The sequence below is a fragment of the Phyllobates terribilis genome, unplaced genomic scaffold (genome assembly GCF_046119375.1).
Source record: "Phyllobates terribilis strain yellow unplaced genomic scaffold, ASM4611937v1 Scaffold_71__1_contigs__length_7168151, whole genome shotgun sequence".
Lineage (NCBI taxonomy): Eukaryota > Metazoa > Chordata > Amphibia > Anura > Dendrobatidae > Phyllobates > Phyllobates terribilis.
This window is the reverse complement of record NW_027362831.1, coordinates 2,143,324-2,160,085: the sequence shown is the minus strand read 5'-3', so window position 1 is coordinate 2,160,085 and position 16,762 is coordinate 2,143,324.

The following is a 16,762-nucleotide window of genomic DNA, read 5'->3' as shown; positions in this document are numbered from 1 at the left end:
TTAACCTGTCAGTTTCCACTGTGAGAGACCTAGTAAGGAAATGGAAGAACACAGGGACAGTTCTTGTTAAGGCCAGATGTGGCAGGCCAAGAAAAACATCAGAAAGGCAGAGAAGAAGAATGGTGAGATCAGTCAAGGATAATCCTCAGACCACCTCCAGAGAGCTGCAGCATCAACTTGCTGCAGATGGTGTCACTGTGCATCGGTCAACTATACAACGCACTTTGCACAAGGAGAAGCTGTATGGGAGAGTGATGCGAAAGAAGCCGTTTCTGCAAAGCACGCCACAAACAGAGTCGGCTGAGGTATGCAAAAGCACATTTGGAGAAGCCAATTTCTTTTTGGAAGAAGGTCCTGTGGACTGATGAAACCAAGATTGAGTTGTTTGGTCATACAAAAAGGTGTTATGCATAGCGGCAAGAAAACACAGCATTCCAAGAAAAACACTTGCTACCCACAGTAAAATTTGGTGGAGGTTCCATCATGCTTTGGGGCTGTGTGGCCAATGCCGGCACCGGGAATCTTGTTAAAGTTGAGGGATGCATGGATTCCACTCAGTATCAGCAGATTCTTGACAATAATGTTCAAGAATCAGTGACAAAGTTGAAGTTACGCAGGGGATGGATCTTTCAGCAAGACAATGATCCAAAACACCGCTCCAAATCTACTCAGGCATTCATGCAGAGGAACAATTACAATGTTCTGGAATGGCCATCCCAGTCCCAGACCTGAATATCATTGAACATCTGTGGGATCATTTGAAGAGGGCTGTCCATGCTCGGCGACCATCAAACTTAACTGAACTGGAATTGTTTTGTAAAGAGGAATGGTGAAAAATACCTTCATCCAGGATCCAGGAAATCATTAAAATCTACAGGAAGCGACTAGAGGCTGTTATTTTTGCAAAAGGAGGATCTACTAAATATTAATGTCACTTTTCTGGTGAGGTGCCCATACTTATGCACCTGTCAAATTTTATTTGAATGCAGATTGCACATTTTCTGTTAGTACAATAAATCTCATTTCAAGGCAGAAACATTACTGTGTCCAACAGTTATTACATATATCAAACTGAAATAGCTGTTGCAAAAACACCAATTTTTATAAAACATTAAGCTTAAGATTAATATGGGTGCCCAAACTTTTTCATATAACTGTATACTCTCGAGTTTACTCTTCCTTTCTAGATCCAGATTCTGTGGAAGGGAGCCACCCCTTGCAGCCCGAAGACTGGGTGGTGGTCAAAAGACACATCAGAAGAGCCATTGAGCCTCAATTTGATGGATCCTTCCAAGGTCTGATGACAACTGAGACGGCTGTTCGAGAGAAAGCCCAATTGGATCCATGACTCACACTGCAGGATGACAGCTGACCCAAGAAAGCCACTGATTGATGTGGATGTACAGTACACCTTGTGCCTTATCCTTTAACTTTGATAAATGGGGGCTCATCGAAGACTATGTCCCAAGATATAAAGAATGGGGAGCTAGTTAGCACTTTCTGGTTTAATACCTCAGACCATGTAATCAGTTACAAATTTGACCTGTGTAACATGGTCTGCTGCCCTAGGGTGGAGTGGCAGCGTGGGGACATCTGTAGACTCACCCAAAAGTATATATGTGTCACCAATGCCAACACTGGCTATGGGTCTGATTGTGAGTTCTGGACTATGGTAGGCTGGAACATTGGGAAAGACAACCCTTCTGTAGCCCGCAAAAAGACAGACAGCATGGGTAGAAGCCTCCTTACTACAGTCATGGCCAAAAGTATTGAGAATGAGATAAATAGTAATTTTTCCAAAGTTTACTGCTTCATTTTTTGTAATGGCAATTTGCATATACTCCTGATTGTCAAAGAGTGATCAGCTTAACAGCAATTACTGTACTTGCAAAGTCAATATTTGCCCAGAAAATGAACTTTAACCCCCAAAACACATTTCAACATCATTGCCGTCCTGCCTTAAAAGGAGCAGCTAACATCGTTTTAGTGATTGATCCATTAACACAGGTGTGGGTGTTGATGAGGACAGGGCTGGCAATCAATCAGTCATGATTAAGTAAGAATGACATCACTGGACACTTTAAAAGGAGGCTGGTTCTTGGTATCATTGTTTCTCTTCAGTTAACCATGGTTATCTCTAAAGAAACACGTGCAGCCATCATTGCACTGCACAAAAATGGCCTAACAGGGAAGAGTATGGCAGCTACAAAGATTGCACCTCAGTCAACAATCTATCGCATCATCAAGAACTTCAAGGAGAGAGCTTCCATTGTTGTCAAAAAGGCTCCAGGGCGCCCAAGAAAGACCAGCAAGCGCCAGGACCGTATCTTAAAACTGTTTCAGCTGCGGGATCGGACTACCAGCAGTGCCAAGCTTGCTCAGGAATGGCAGCAGGCTGGTGTGAGTGCTTCTGCACGCACTGTGAGGCGGAGACTCTTTGAGCAAGGGCTGGTTTCAAGGAGGGCAGCAAAGAAGCCACTTCTCTCCAGAAAAAACATCAGGGACCGACTGATATTCTGCAAAAGGTACAGGGAGTGGACTGCTGAGGACTGGGGCAAAGTCATTTTCTCTGATGAATCCCCTTTTTGATTGTTTGGTACATCTGGAAAACAGCTTATTCGGAGAAGAAGAGGTGAGCGCTACCACCAGTCTTGTCTCATGCCAACTGTAAAGCATCCTGAAACCATTCATGTGTGGGGTTGCTTCTCAGCCAAGGGAATCGGCTACTCACAGTCTTGCCTAAAAACACAGCCATGAATAAAGAATGGTACCAGAATGTCCTCCAAGAGCAACTTCTCCCAACCGTCCAAGAGCAGTTTGGCGCCCAACAATGCCTTTTCCAGCATGATGGAGCACCTTGCCATAAAGCAAAGGTGATAACTAAATGGCTCATGGAACAAAACATAGAGATTTTGGGTCCATGGCCTGGAAACTCCCCAGATCTTAATCCCATTGAGAACTTGTGGTCAATCATCAAGAGACGGGTGGACAAACAAAAACCAACAAATTCTGGCAAAATGCAAGCATTGATTATGCAAGAATGGACTGCTATCAGTCAGGATTTGGTCCAAAAGTTGATTGAGAGCATGCCAGGGAGAATTACAGAGGTCTTGAAGAAGAAGGGGCAACACTGCAAATATTGACTTGCTGCATTAACTCATTCTGTCAATATAACCTATTGGTACTCATAATATGATTGCAATTATATTTCTGTATGTGATATAAACATCAGACAAACACTAATAAAAACCAGAGGCCAGCAGATCATGTGAAAATATAATTTTGGTGTCATTCTCAAAACTTTTGGCCATGACTGTAGAATGACTCGGCTACAACCAGAATACATGTCCAAACATTGTACAGTAAGTCTGACAACTGTCTTCCCCTATGCTTGACAATAGAGAACCGCTCTGTTACAGATGCAGAACTATAGATGTGATGGGCATAAATATCCCGGGGGACACTGACCATTTAGGACATTTATCTTAAGGATATCAGGGACTGACCTATTCTAAATAAGACTGAAACCCTGCAACCTAAGCTTCCAAGACTTATCGCTGGTGTACTTCCCTATAAGCGACTAGACAAACCTCATTTATTTCTCCTGCCTAATTCAGGTATTTTCTGCTGTAGAAGGAGAAAATACTTCGAAGTGTAATCTGCAACAGCAGTTTTATCCCCTTCTAGACCCTAAAAACATAAAGGCTAATGGAGTTAGACCCTATCCGAGGAATAACACGTGTTTCCCGATTTTAATAGGTAACATTGACCTAAAGCAATTAAGTTCCTTGTACCGCAGTCCCACCACCGCCACTAACTTGGTACAAGTCTATGTCCTCCTGAATCAGATGGTAGCTAAGGCTGACTTGTGATGGGTGTGTGGAAATGGTGACTTTTATCCAATACTGCTAGTGGGATGGAATGGCACATGTGCTATTGTTAATTTCCTGTTACCATTCCAGATGGTGACTCCGAATATAGACAAGCTCCATGAATATGCAATGGGAAACCAGAGACACAAGCGTGACTCCAGCACTCCTACTTCTTTCGACATTCACGTGTCCATCCACGCTATTGGAGTCCCAAGAGGAGTGCCAGACGAATTCAAAGCCAGAGATCAAGTAGCAGTGGCATTTGAATTCGCTATTCCCCATCGTTACAGCAAATAAAAATGTGGACTAGAAAAATTATATCTACTACGACCAACTGTTGGGTGCTAACTCTGACATGAATGTGGCACCCGTATAGTTCCCTTGCTTGTTGTGTCTTGTGTGTGTCCATCCGATGGTGTGACAGGCAAACCGATCTGGAGAATCTGGTGAAGCGGTGTAGAAGACCGGCTTCTTCTATTAGGGGTGGGGGAATGTATCTGGGGAAGTCTGTAGACGGGCACTTTGTCTGGAACAGCCACCCACTGCCACAAGAGAAGGGAATTGTGAGAGCATGAGTTATTTCATCTATCCTGACTTGATTTTGATTTTAGTATGTGTATCTCCTGCTTTCCAAGATAGAGTTTGAGCCAGTATGTGTGTTTTGTCATAAGGGGTCCCTTACAAATGTCTTTGTTTAACGGACTTAGAGAAGACATAATTGAGAAACAAAACCTAAGTGAGAGACACACCTAGACTGTTCAGCAGGATGTAGACAGAATTACCTTTAGCCATTGAGATGTATGTATGCTAATGCCAGCTCACGTGTAGAGATAGGAAAAATAATTATGGTGAGTCCCAAAAATAATCCTCAATTTATTGCAAAATAATTAAAAGATCATACAGGTTGGGAATACATCTCAATGCGTTTCTGGCAAAAAGCCCTTATTCACTGAGATACAGATTTGATTTGAGAATAATTAGCATAATCACAAGGCTAAATCACAAGGAAACCAGAAGGAGAGGGGGGAAAAAAAACACAGGCATTCAAATCTCTAAGACTTAATATAGATAAAGGGTATCATTTCTATAGTTCATGCCGTTGGGGTATTTTGTATCCAGTTTAATAATCCAAAATAATTCTCTTAGGAGGAGTTTTTTCCTCTAATAGGAATATCCACTTTTTCTATCCCATAGAATGAAAAATTATTTAATTCCCCTTTATGTCTCTATACAAAATGCTTGCATGCTCCTGAATAGGATGCTTTTTTATTTTTGATGTTGGTAACATGTTCTGCCATCCTTTTCTTTAATTTACGTATTGTGCAGCCAATGTATTTTATTTTACATTCTTTGCAAAATATGCAATACACAACATATTGAACTGGATACAAAATACCCCAACGGCATGAACTATAGGAATGATACCCTTTATCTATATTAAATCTTAGAGATTTAAATGCCTGTGGTTTTTTGTGGTTTTTTCATCCCCTCTCCTTCTGGTTTCCTTGTGATTTAGCCTTGTGATTATGCTAATTATTCTCAAATGTGATTGATTGCTAACATATGTGTTTATTGATCAACGGTTGGTCATCATTTGTTTTTATACCATATATCATAAGGAATCGGAATCAGTGAATAATGGCTTTTTTCCAGAAACGCGTTGAGATGTATTCCCAACCTGTATGATCTTTTAATTATTTTGCAATAAATTGAGGATTTTAATTATTTTTGGGACTCACCATAATTATTTTTACTATGTGAAGCCTTAAAGTCACGGCTATTGGTTGGAGACCCACAGCATTGCAAAACGGACTGAGTCATATAAATAGGACATGGTGAGGCTGCTTTTTTGTTTATTTACCGAATAGGCACTATACTTCTCTAAATGGTATGCAATAGCCACCATAGCTCTATTGTGAGGTACGGATGAGTATAATTTGACCATATCAAATGTAGCAAAAGAATAGTTAGGATGCCATTTGAAATGATCAAAAACCTTAGGGACAGTAGAAGTGTCCTTCAAAAAACCTGGGGTTCTAATAATGGAGTATTTGGAGATGACATCCACCCACTCACTAAGGTTCTCGTTCAGGGATCCAATACCAGAAATTATTGGTCTGAGCGGAGGGAGGAAAACCCCCTTGTGAACCTTAGGGAGTCCGTGGAAAATAAGAATGATGGGGTATTCAGGAATCAACAGTTTTCGTAATTTAGGGTTCAAAATACCAAGTCTGCTATATCCAGACTGTCAGGAAATATTAAACATCTCTCAAATCTCTCCCTCCCAAGTCTTTATCCGTCCCCACCTCCCCTATCCCATTTGGAGTAAGAAGAGCTAGCAATCTAAAAAGCTGCTTCTATGCAAAATAGCAGTGTACAAAAGAAGTGACAAACTTTATTATCCAGGCTAATTACGAAACGAAATGGAGCTTCTGGTAAAGGAGACATGTGTGACAAATAGACACCTTTGAACATATGGGCCAGAGACTGAATGAGTTGTGCGTTTGATCAGAAATAACAAGTATGACACCTGAAAGAGATAGTAAATATCTCGTTAAGGCTTCAAAGGAAATCTATCACACTCCTTACAATAGCCAGGACATTCCTAGCTGCATATGAATTCGATCTCCAGACTCTGAGGCACCGAAATGAAATATGGAATAGCGGCATTTCTATATTTCCAACTGTGATAGGACATATATTTTTAGTGGCGGGACTAAATAAGGAACAGTATGCATATTCTTCTGTATCTGTGAGCCCTGCCGATGAGCTGTAACACAACAGTGCAGAGATAACCGACAGCATCATGTTTGATCTCTAAGGAAAGGTAAAATCGCAATAAAAAATATGGCATCATTCGCTTACTTCTGCGATCATCGAGCGAGGAGATATCACAGAAATTAGAGATTTAATAAAACCATGAAGGGCGGTGACCAACCCATGTGATGCCATCACAGTGGAGTGTGCGGGCAGGACCTACTTCGTCATAAAACACCAAGCCGAATATTGATATATGCTCATGCTGGGAGATACATATTTTCATGTAAGCAGGGATCACTTTCACTGTAACGGCCAAATCAATCGAAGTGCTCTCCTTCGGCTAAACTGAATCGTCTCTGTGATTTGTATAGTAAGTTCTTCTATTAATCCCATTTATTTTGTGTAACTGTATATGCTGTATTGTTTTGTCCCCCTTTGTAAAATCTTTTGTAGATTTTTTTCATAAACATTGCCTCCCTTTGGATTAAAGGTGTTGTCCAATACTTTCACATTGATGCCCTATCCTTAGAATAGGGCATCAATGTATGATCAGCCGGGGTCCCGCACCCGCCACCCCCGCCAATCAGCTGCGATCGGTGGTGGCGGCCGGCGGCGGCAGGAAGTGCTTACCTGCGGTGCTTGGCCTTCAAGCTGTAGTGGCCGGTGCTTGTTACTGCACATCTGCCTCCTATTCAATTCAATTTGAGGTGGATGTTCAGTACCCCGCGACAGCCACTACAGATGGACGGCCAAGCACCGCAGGCAAGCACTTACAGCCGCCGTCACCGATAACAGCTGATCGGCAGGGGTGCCTGGTGCGGGACCCCAGCCAATCACACATTGATGCCCTATCCTACGGATAGGGCACCAATGTGAAAGTAGTGGACAACTTCTTTAAATATAAAATTTAATAGCTGTTTCTTTTGCTCTGTAATAGTTCCTCTTCCGAAGCCACACGCTACCTATAAGGCGTCCAATCGGCCAGAAAAACAGATTGGTGGTGGCAAAGAATAATCTTTCTTGGGTTATTGTGAAGTGACAGCGATCGTACAATGGTGTATACATATATTCCATGTGTTGGAAGGTGGTGTGTACGTCGTACGTTCACTGCTAGCTTGCCAATACCTACGTAGTGAGAACAGCCTGCAGCCGCCTATATTGATCGTCAGCTAATCGTGCAATTGTCCGGACAATAGGGGGCAGCAGAGAGCTGTTCACTCCAGAGATCACAGTGGGTGGTCTCTATGAGTAATCGGGATCGTGTGGAATCCTTGACACAGACATTCTGGTAACTCAGATTTAAATGCATTAGTACGAACAGACCTTAAGCTGGTGTAGGTGTTTGTGTCGCTGAGGATGGAAAGAGCCATGTTACAATACAATTCGGTGTCCAATACCACAACACATCCACATTTGTCTAAATGCTGTATGGTTATACTAACATTTTGTTGAAGTTCTCTAACCACTGGAGCATATCAAAATTACTATTATGCTTCATATTACAGATACCACCATGTAATTTTTAAGGTCATTTTCAACTAGAGTTTGAAATAAACCTAAAGTTGGAACCCTGGATTGCAGAGGATAGTATGCAGGGTTAGATGGGATGATGTTAATTCCTCGATCTTGTGGTTTATTCAAAGAAAAATCTGGATCCTGCAATGAAGACAAAGTTAGTAAGGCAATCTGTTCAACGACTGTAAGTGTAGCATCATTATGTTCCATAATCTCTGCCGTCATGTTATTTGGAGTGGAAGACTCTTCGGACTCATTGAAGAAATGTTTTGTAACTGTTAATAACCGTATAAAGGGATTTACATTTCTTATTGTTTGAAATAGGTCAAAATCTTGTGAGGGGACATAAATTGCGAGACCAGTCATGTGGTATACGGTATATTCTGCAGTAGCCGTCACCTTCAGTATATTGGCTATACCACACGTAAACTGAAGAAGAGGATCGCCGAACACATCAACATCACCAACAACTCCGGGTATTCTGGTGCGGTTTAACATTTTACCATAATACATAAACAGGACACTTCATGTTAATCATTTTTCGGACTCGAAAAGATCAATCTTGTGGCCTGTGGTGGCAGCTGGAAAAAGCAGCCGGCCCTGAGGGAAGCCTATTGGATCCGGACTCTAAACATGGAGTCCCCCCATGGCGTGAACTTCAAAAATGATTTGTTTTTCATCTACTAATATTTCCTTGTTTTTCGGCTTGGCGATGTATATTTAATTTCAATTTTACATCAAAACAATGTGTTTCCTTATTCAGGAATGTGGACATACAATTTACATAATGTTTAATGATCAGTTGTGATTCACTATATGTATTCTACAGTCGGACCCTGTGCACACGTTCAGTTTTCTTTTGTAAATGATCTATCTGCTTCCTGTGAATCACTATCTGATTCACCATTCACACTTGTATTTTCTCCTAATAATTATCTGGCAATGCGTTTAGTAAGAGACGATAAAACTCCCTTATGGAATTTGTATATATTTCCATCTGTATCTATCGCAGTAGTGTAGACGGCCGGTCCATTGGATCGTTGGCTTTTGCTTTACAATTCTTCCCATTCATTCCACTCACCTGTCATGTCTGCTGCATTGGTAGCAATGGTTCCTCAGCCAGGACTTCTGGGACCAGTTGTTCCACAGCAGTTCCAGTATGGTGCCGGCAGATCCGTTCATCCAGGCCGCCCGTATAGTTTGCTTTTTAGGCAGATATAATCATTTCTTACTTGTGGTGACGTTGTGGTACTTGAGTTACATTGCTGGCCATGTTTGCCGTGTCCTCATTGGTGTATGTTTTTTGGGACTGCTGGGACATGTTGTCCTTTAGCAGAGTCGGTGTATTTACAGTTGAAACCAGACGTTTACATACACTATATAAAAAGACACATGAAATCAGATTAAACCTTTCCCATTTTAGGTCAATTAGGATTATCATAATTTTTAATATTTGCCAAATGCCAGAATAATGAGAGAGAATTTTTTAAGGAATTTTTATTACTTACTGCAAAGTCAAAAGTTTACATACACTAAGATTACTATGCCTTTAAACAATTCTGGACTGCCTATATGATGATGTCATGTGTTTTGGAAGCTTCTGAGACACACCTGTGGATGTATTTTAATGCACACCTGAAACACACTGCTTCTTTGTGCAGCATCATGGGAAAGTCTAAAGAAATCAGCCAATATATCAGAAAGAGAATTGTGGACTTGCACAAGTCTGGCTCATCCTTGGGTACAATTTCAAGATACATGAAGGTGCCTCGTTCATCTGTACAAATAATTATACGCAAGTACAAACAAGATGGGAATGTCCAGCCATCATATCATTCAGGAAGGAGACGGGTTCTGTGTCCCAGCGATGAATGTGCTTTGGTCCGACATGTGCATATCAACCCAAGAACAAAAGCAAAAGACCTTGTGAAGATGATGGCAGAAGCTGGTAAGATTGTGTCAATTATCACAGTGAAACGAGTACTATATCAACATGGGCTGAAAGGTCACTCTGCCAGGAAGAAGCCATTACTCCAAAAGAAACATAAAAAAGTCAGTTTAATGTTTGCAAATGCACACAGGAACAAATACCTTAATTTCTGGAGACGTTCTGTGGTCTGATGAAACTAAAATTCAACTTTTTGGGCATAATAACTATTGTTACGTTGGGAGGAAAAAGGGAGAAGCTTGGAAGCCTAAGAACTAGTGTTGAGTGAGTATGTTCTGTCCGAGTATGCTCGGGCCAAGCTCGGAGTATTTATAGCTGCTCGGTGATATGGTTGAATCGCTCCCGTGTGCATGATTTGCAACTGTTTGACAGTTTTATTACATGTGAGGAATGTCTAACAGTTGCAAATCATGCACACGGGAGCGATTCAACTATATCACCGAGCAGCTATAAATACTCGGAGCTCGGCCCGAGCATACTCGGCGAAAGGGTTAATAGAACATACTCGCTCAACACTACTAAGAACACCATCCCAACTGTGAAACATAGGGGCGGCAGCATCATGTTGTGGGGTTGTTTTGCTGCAGGAGGGACTGGTGCACTTCACAAAATAGATGGCTTCATTAGCAAACAAGATTATGTGGCAATACTGAAGCAACATCTCAAGACATCAGCCAAGAAGTTAAAGCTTGGGTGGAAATGGGTCTTCCAAAAGGACAACGACCCGAAGCATACTGCCAAAATGGTAACAAAGTGGCTTAAGGATAACAAGTCAATGTTTTGGAGTGGCCATCACAATGCCCTGATCTCAATCCTATTGAAAATTTATGGGCAAGGCAGGTGCGAGCAAGGCGACCTACAAACCTGGATCAGCTACATCAATTTTGTCAGCAGGAATGGGCCCAAATTCCGACCAGCTATTGTGAGAAGCTTGTGGAAGGATGTACCAAATGTTTGACCCAAGTCATTTAGTTTAAGGGCAGTGGTACCAAATACTAATGAAATGTATGTAAACTTTTGACTTTGCAGTAAGTAATAAAAATGCCTTAAAACATTATCTCATTATTCTGGCATTTGGCAAATATAAAAAATGATGGTAATTCTAATGGACCTAAAACGGGAAAGTTTTATTTTGATTTCATGTCAGATATTGAGAAAAACATGCAGATGTGTCTTTTTATATATAGTGTATGTAAACTTCTGGTTTCAACTGTATGTATTGTATCATCTGCCCCCAAAAATCTGCACTTTATTCCTCGTTGGTTTTGAGTTAGTTACTCAAATCTATACCCCTGATGTCAATACAATGCAGTTTTTTATTCTAAGGCCCCGGTCCCACTATCAGTATTCGGTCAGTATTTTTTCTCAGGAATGGGGGATAAATGCAGAATTGGTGACTTGTTTCCATTATACCTTTTCTCTGATTGTTACTCACCTGGTTTTGGCTCCAACTCCTGAGAAAAAATACTGACCGAATACTGATAGTTGGGCCGTGGCCTAAGATCGCTAGTGTTTCTAGTTAGGTAAGGATGAGGTTGCTTTATTATTTAACTTTCATTGCAGGTGACATTGGCTTCAGCTGGAATGGGCGTTATGGTAGGTAGGGTTTAATTTAGAACAATAAAAGGTCTCTGTGTTTATTTCAAATAAAATATTTTATTCATGGTGTTGTTGTAGTTATTTCACATATCACTTTCACTATGGTGTTAGTAATGGGGGCGTCTTATAGACGCCTCTCCATTACTAACCTGGGCTTGTTGTCAGCTGGCCTTATAAGCTGACATCAACCCCAACCCTATAACCCCACTGCCATCGCTACAGGGCAGTGGGCAGAGCGGAGGCTAAGTGCCAGAATTGGTGCATCCTATGGATACGCCACTTCTGGGGCGGCTGATTGCTGCTGTTTCTAGCCTCGGAGCGGGCCAATATTCATGGCCCCTTCCTAGGCTATTAATATCAGTCCCCAACTGTCTGCATAGCCTTTGCTAGCAAGTCATTTTTTGTGGATCCCCCATTTTAATAGCCTGTAAAGGCTAAGTATTCAGCTGGGGGGCTGATATTAGTAGCCTGGGAAGCTCTGTGGGTATTACCCCCTTCCCAGGCTTCAAAAATCTGCCCCAGCCATCTGCTTAACCTCTGCTAGACAATAAAATTACGGGGGACCCCACACCAAATTTTTTTAATAAATCCTTTAATTTAACAATAAATGACAAGTACAGTAGCCAACACTGTCACTGTACTAATTATATACATCACTGACACCTTTCTATCTATTCTATGTGTATAGCTATTCTTTCTATTTTCATATTGTCAGGTACCGATGTATTGTTAACTGTATGCGGCTGATGAATTGCCGGCTTTTAAAGAGACGGGGGCGTGAAAATCGGACGGCACTCGCATGGTCCGAGTGATGTGCGATTTTTTTCACACACCCATTGACTTGCATTGGCAAGTCTCGCCGCCTGAGATACGTGGCAAATCGCAGCATGCTGTGAATTTTTTCTCAGCCTGATTTCAGCTGAGAAAAAAAAAATCGCAGATGAGATGTCACTCATTCATTAACATTGGTCCGAGTGCAATTTGATTTTTTATTGCTCTTTCCCAACTAAAGCAGAGAGGGAAAGCGTGCGGTGGATGCTGGGCTGCGATGTGCGATGCAACCCTGCCCACAGCCCATCAATCAAGGGGGAGTGCATCACGTGCTCATGCCCGACTGCAGCCGGAACTTGACGTGACATCAGCAGATGTCGGAGCCGGCTGCAGCCGGGGTCACGTGATGCCTGGTGAGAGGCCAGCAATAACGCCGCTCACAGGCAATAAAGAACAAGCAAGGCATTTACAAAAAGACTTGTTGGCACAATTTAATTCCATGGGGACTGTAATATCCCAGGCGGAATGCTGGCATGGCTTACCATCTTCCACCATGCAAGACCGCCAACTTACCTATCAGTCCAGGCTGCACACTTTGCTTCAGTACTTGCTGTGTGCATGTCTCTTGTCTAATTGCTTAGGGCGGCGGCGCCGTTACTGCCTGATTCTTAAAGTTACAGTGTGCGCACTCCTAATGCGTCCCCAGCCTATTGCTGTGAGTCACTGGATACTTAAACCCCCTCCACCCAGTAGGAGGTGCCTGAGCAACACTTTCTTTCGGTGTGTTCTGTGTAACTGAGTTGCCAAGTCTTGTCCTGTATCTTGTCTGTTTCCACCACCCTAGGGGCTGTATACCCAGGCCCGTTACCTGTATCTGTGACTTCTAGTCTGTTTCCGCCACCCTGGGGGCTGAGTTCCCAGGCTCGTTCCTGTATCTTGTTTCAGGTTCAGTTCATGTATGAACGGTGTCCTAGCCCATTACCTGTTTGTCTCTATGTCCGTACCTGCCCTTTTCCTGCAGTGTCTGAACCTGCACCTAACTCCAACTCATGGTCTCTGTACTTCTGTTTGTGAGTTTTGTGTCCACTCGCTACTTCATTGTAAGTACCTTGTGTGTATCTGGTTCTGTTTGTCCCATCTCCCTGCCTCCGTCTCTACCTCCTGTGTTCTAACTATCTTGCTGTGTTTCCCAGTCTGTTCCATGTGAACAGAGCCTTATCCTGTCTGCCTGCACCCTCTGCTCTGCGGTTTCGCTCTGCTCTGCGTCGCTTGTCCACCGCACCTGCGGTTTTGCTCTGCTTGTCCACTGCACCTGCGGTTTTGCTCTGCTCTGCTTGTCCACCGCACCTGCGGTTTCACTCTGCTCCACTTGTCCAACGCACCTGCGGTTCTGCTCCGCTTGTCCACCACACCTGCGGCTCTGTTCCTGTATCCCAGTCTGTACTGGTCCCTATCCAGCCTGCGTTCCTACCTGCCAGTACCCGCCTGTCTGCATACCAGCCATGCCTGCCAGTACCCGCCAGTCTGCATACCAGCCGCACCTGCCAGTACCCGCCTGTCTGCATACCAGCCGCGCCTGCCAGTACCCGCCTGTCTGCATACCAGCTGTGCCTGCCAGTACTCGCCTGTCTGCATACCAGCTGTGCCTGCCCGTTTCTGCATTCCCCGGTGTGGGTCAACAGCTGTGTCCGGGGTCTGACCTGGAGTAGCACCTGGGCCACCTCCCACGTCCCTCCTCAGACCACAGAGTCGATTAAGCCGCAGTGTATTCGTGGTCGGATATAGCGAGGCCCTTAGTCACGCCCCTCCATGCACTCCTCGGTTCATGGCCCAGTGGGACCACTAACCACCCTCACACCAGTCAGTCCGGGCGTGAGCGTAACAGGGGCATTGTTAATAGTAGTGGACAACCTCTTTAAGGTCTGGAGGGATGTCGAAAGGTATCTTTTGGCAGATAGTGACTGGACCAAAAGAGTTGCTAACCGCAGACGTAGGAAGGCTCCTGTCTTTAGGGTGGGGTATTTTGTGTGGTTGTCCTAAAAAAATCTGCGCTTAAAGATAATATCTAGAGAGTTTGCACCTAAATTTGTAGGTCCTTATAAAATTATTAAAATTTAAATCCTGTGACAGTTAAGTTGCAGCTTCCTATTGCCTGGAAAATCAATAATTCTTTCCATTCTTCTCTTTTAAAAAAATTTGAGGGGACCTCAAGACATAATTGAGGTGGATTTGGAAGGGAATCGGGAGTATGAAGTAAGGTGAATTCTTGGTTCCAGGTGGGTCAGGTACTTTTTTGCATTATCTCGTCAAGTGGAAGATTATGGTCCTTAAGATAATTCCTAAGTTAATTTGGGGTGTTATAGATAAATATACTGTATGATTATGGAAGTTATATAAAAATGGAACTCCATACTTTTATGTATTAAGAATTACAGACAATCCAAAATGCCCTCCTCCTCCCCGTACCACATTGTACCAACAACCTCATATTGATCAAAGATCCACATACTACGTGGAACATGGAATTATGGAAAATTCCTAACGATTATTGACTAACATATTAATCTGATAATAAGAGCTTGCTGATGATCTTTATTTCTTTAAGGGAAATTACAGAATAATAAAAGATAAGTGACTATACTGATTGACCTTTGAACCTTATGTGCAAGACGGACTTAATTGATTTGAGAGTCAGCTTAACTAAATTTACATATTAAAATAATGACCCATTAGCGACAGATGTCAGCCATAATTATGAGATAAGACAATGAGGTAATGTGTGGAAAGGTTCCTGATTTTTCCTATAAAAAGCCTATTTGAGACACTACTCAGTGTTCATTTGTGATTTCTCCGACAAATAGATCCTATATACAATTTGGTGGCAGACAACTAAGACGAAACACACACATTTTGTGTGCCACTAACAGGGGGATCTTCATGCGATCAGATACAGATTATTGGGTGGGACTGGGGAAAACCCAGTAGTCATGGTACACGTTGGTACCAATGACAAAGTTAGAGGGAGGTGAAAGGTCTTTCAAAATGATTACAGGGAATTAGGAGAGAAGCTGAAGTACAGGTGGTGTCTTCAGAAATACTGCTGATTCCACTACGTCACTAGAAAGTCAGCGGGAACTTAAGGAGATAATTGTCAGGAAGAAAGGGTTTGGGTTCATGGAGAACTGGGCTGACTTCTCTGTCGGCTACAGGCTGCACCTCAATGGGGAGAATGCAGATGTGCTGGGGAAAAAAATGGTCAGATGGATGGAGGAGCTTTCAACCTAGGATCTGGGGGAGGGAGGGTAGCCGTGCAAATAAGGGGATAGAGTAGACAGAGAGTGAGACATTCAAGGAAATTAAGGAGGCGAGTAGCAGTAATAAATGTGCTAATAGTATTAAATGTCTGCAGGCAAATGAAAGAAGTCTTGAAAACAAAATGAATGAATCAGAGACTCTTAGGTCAGCCACAGATTACAGAAACCTGGTTGGATGAAAGCCATGACTGGGTGACAAACATAGAGGGTTACACTACATTGAAACGGATAGGAAAGAAAAATAGGTAGATGGGTGTGTATTTTCGTTAAAACCAACTTAAGACCTCAAGCTCAATGACGACATGGGGGGCAGCTTCGACAATGTACAGCACACATGCCCAACTCTTGGTGATTATATTTGACTCACGACACCAGAACCACCACACCTATGTGGGGCCATTATTCTGCATGGAGGACTTTGTGGGGCCCATTTTACTGTATGGAAAGCTATGTGGGGCCAATCATACTGAATGGAGGACTTTGTGGGGCCCATTATTCTGTATGGAGGACTATGTGGGGCCCATTATACTGTATACTGGTTGGTCCACAACTTTGTCCAAGTTTTTCATTTTGGCCCTCTGCATGTTTTGAGCTTTACATCCCTGATGTAAAATCAGTATGGGTAAAGTACATGGAAATGGCAATAATGGAAAGCTGATAATTGGACTTTGCTACAAGCTTCCTAATATAGCTGAACATGAAGAGGATGATATGCTGCAACAAATTAAAAAGGCAACAAAAACAAGTCATAGTCAAAACTGTTGGCTCCCTTGAAATTGTTCCAGAAAATGAAGTAATTCTCCCAGAAAATTATTGCAATTACATGTTTATTTCCTTGGCATGTATTGGAACAACACAAGAAAACACAGAAAAAAAAGGCAAATTGAACATAATTTCAAACAAAACCACATAAAATAGGTCGGACAAAATTATTGACACCTAGCCAAAATTGTGGGTAAACAACTTTGTTTCAAGCATGTGAA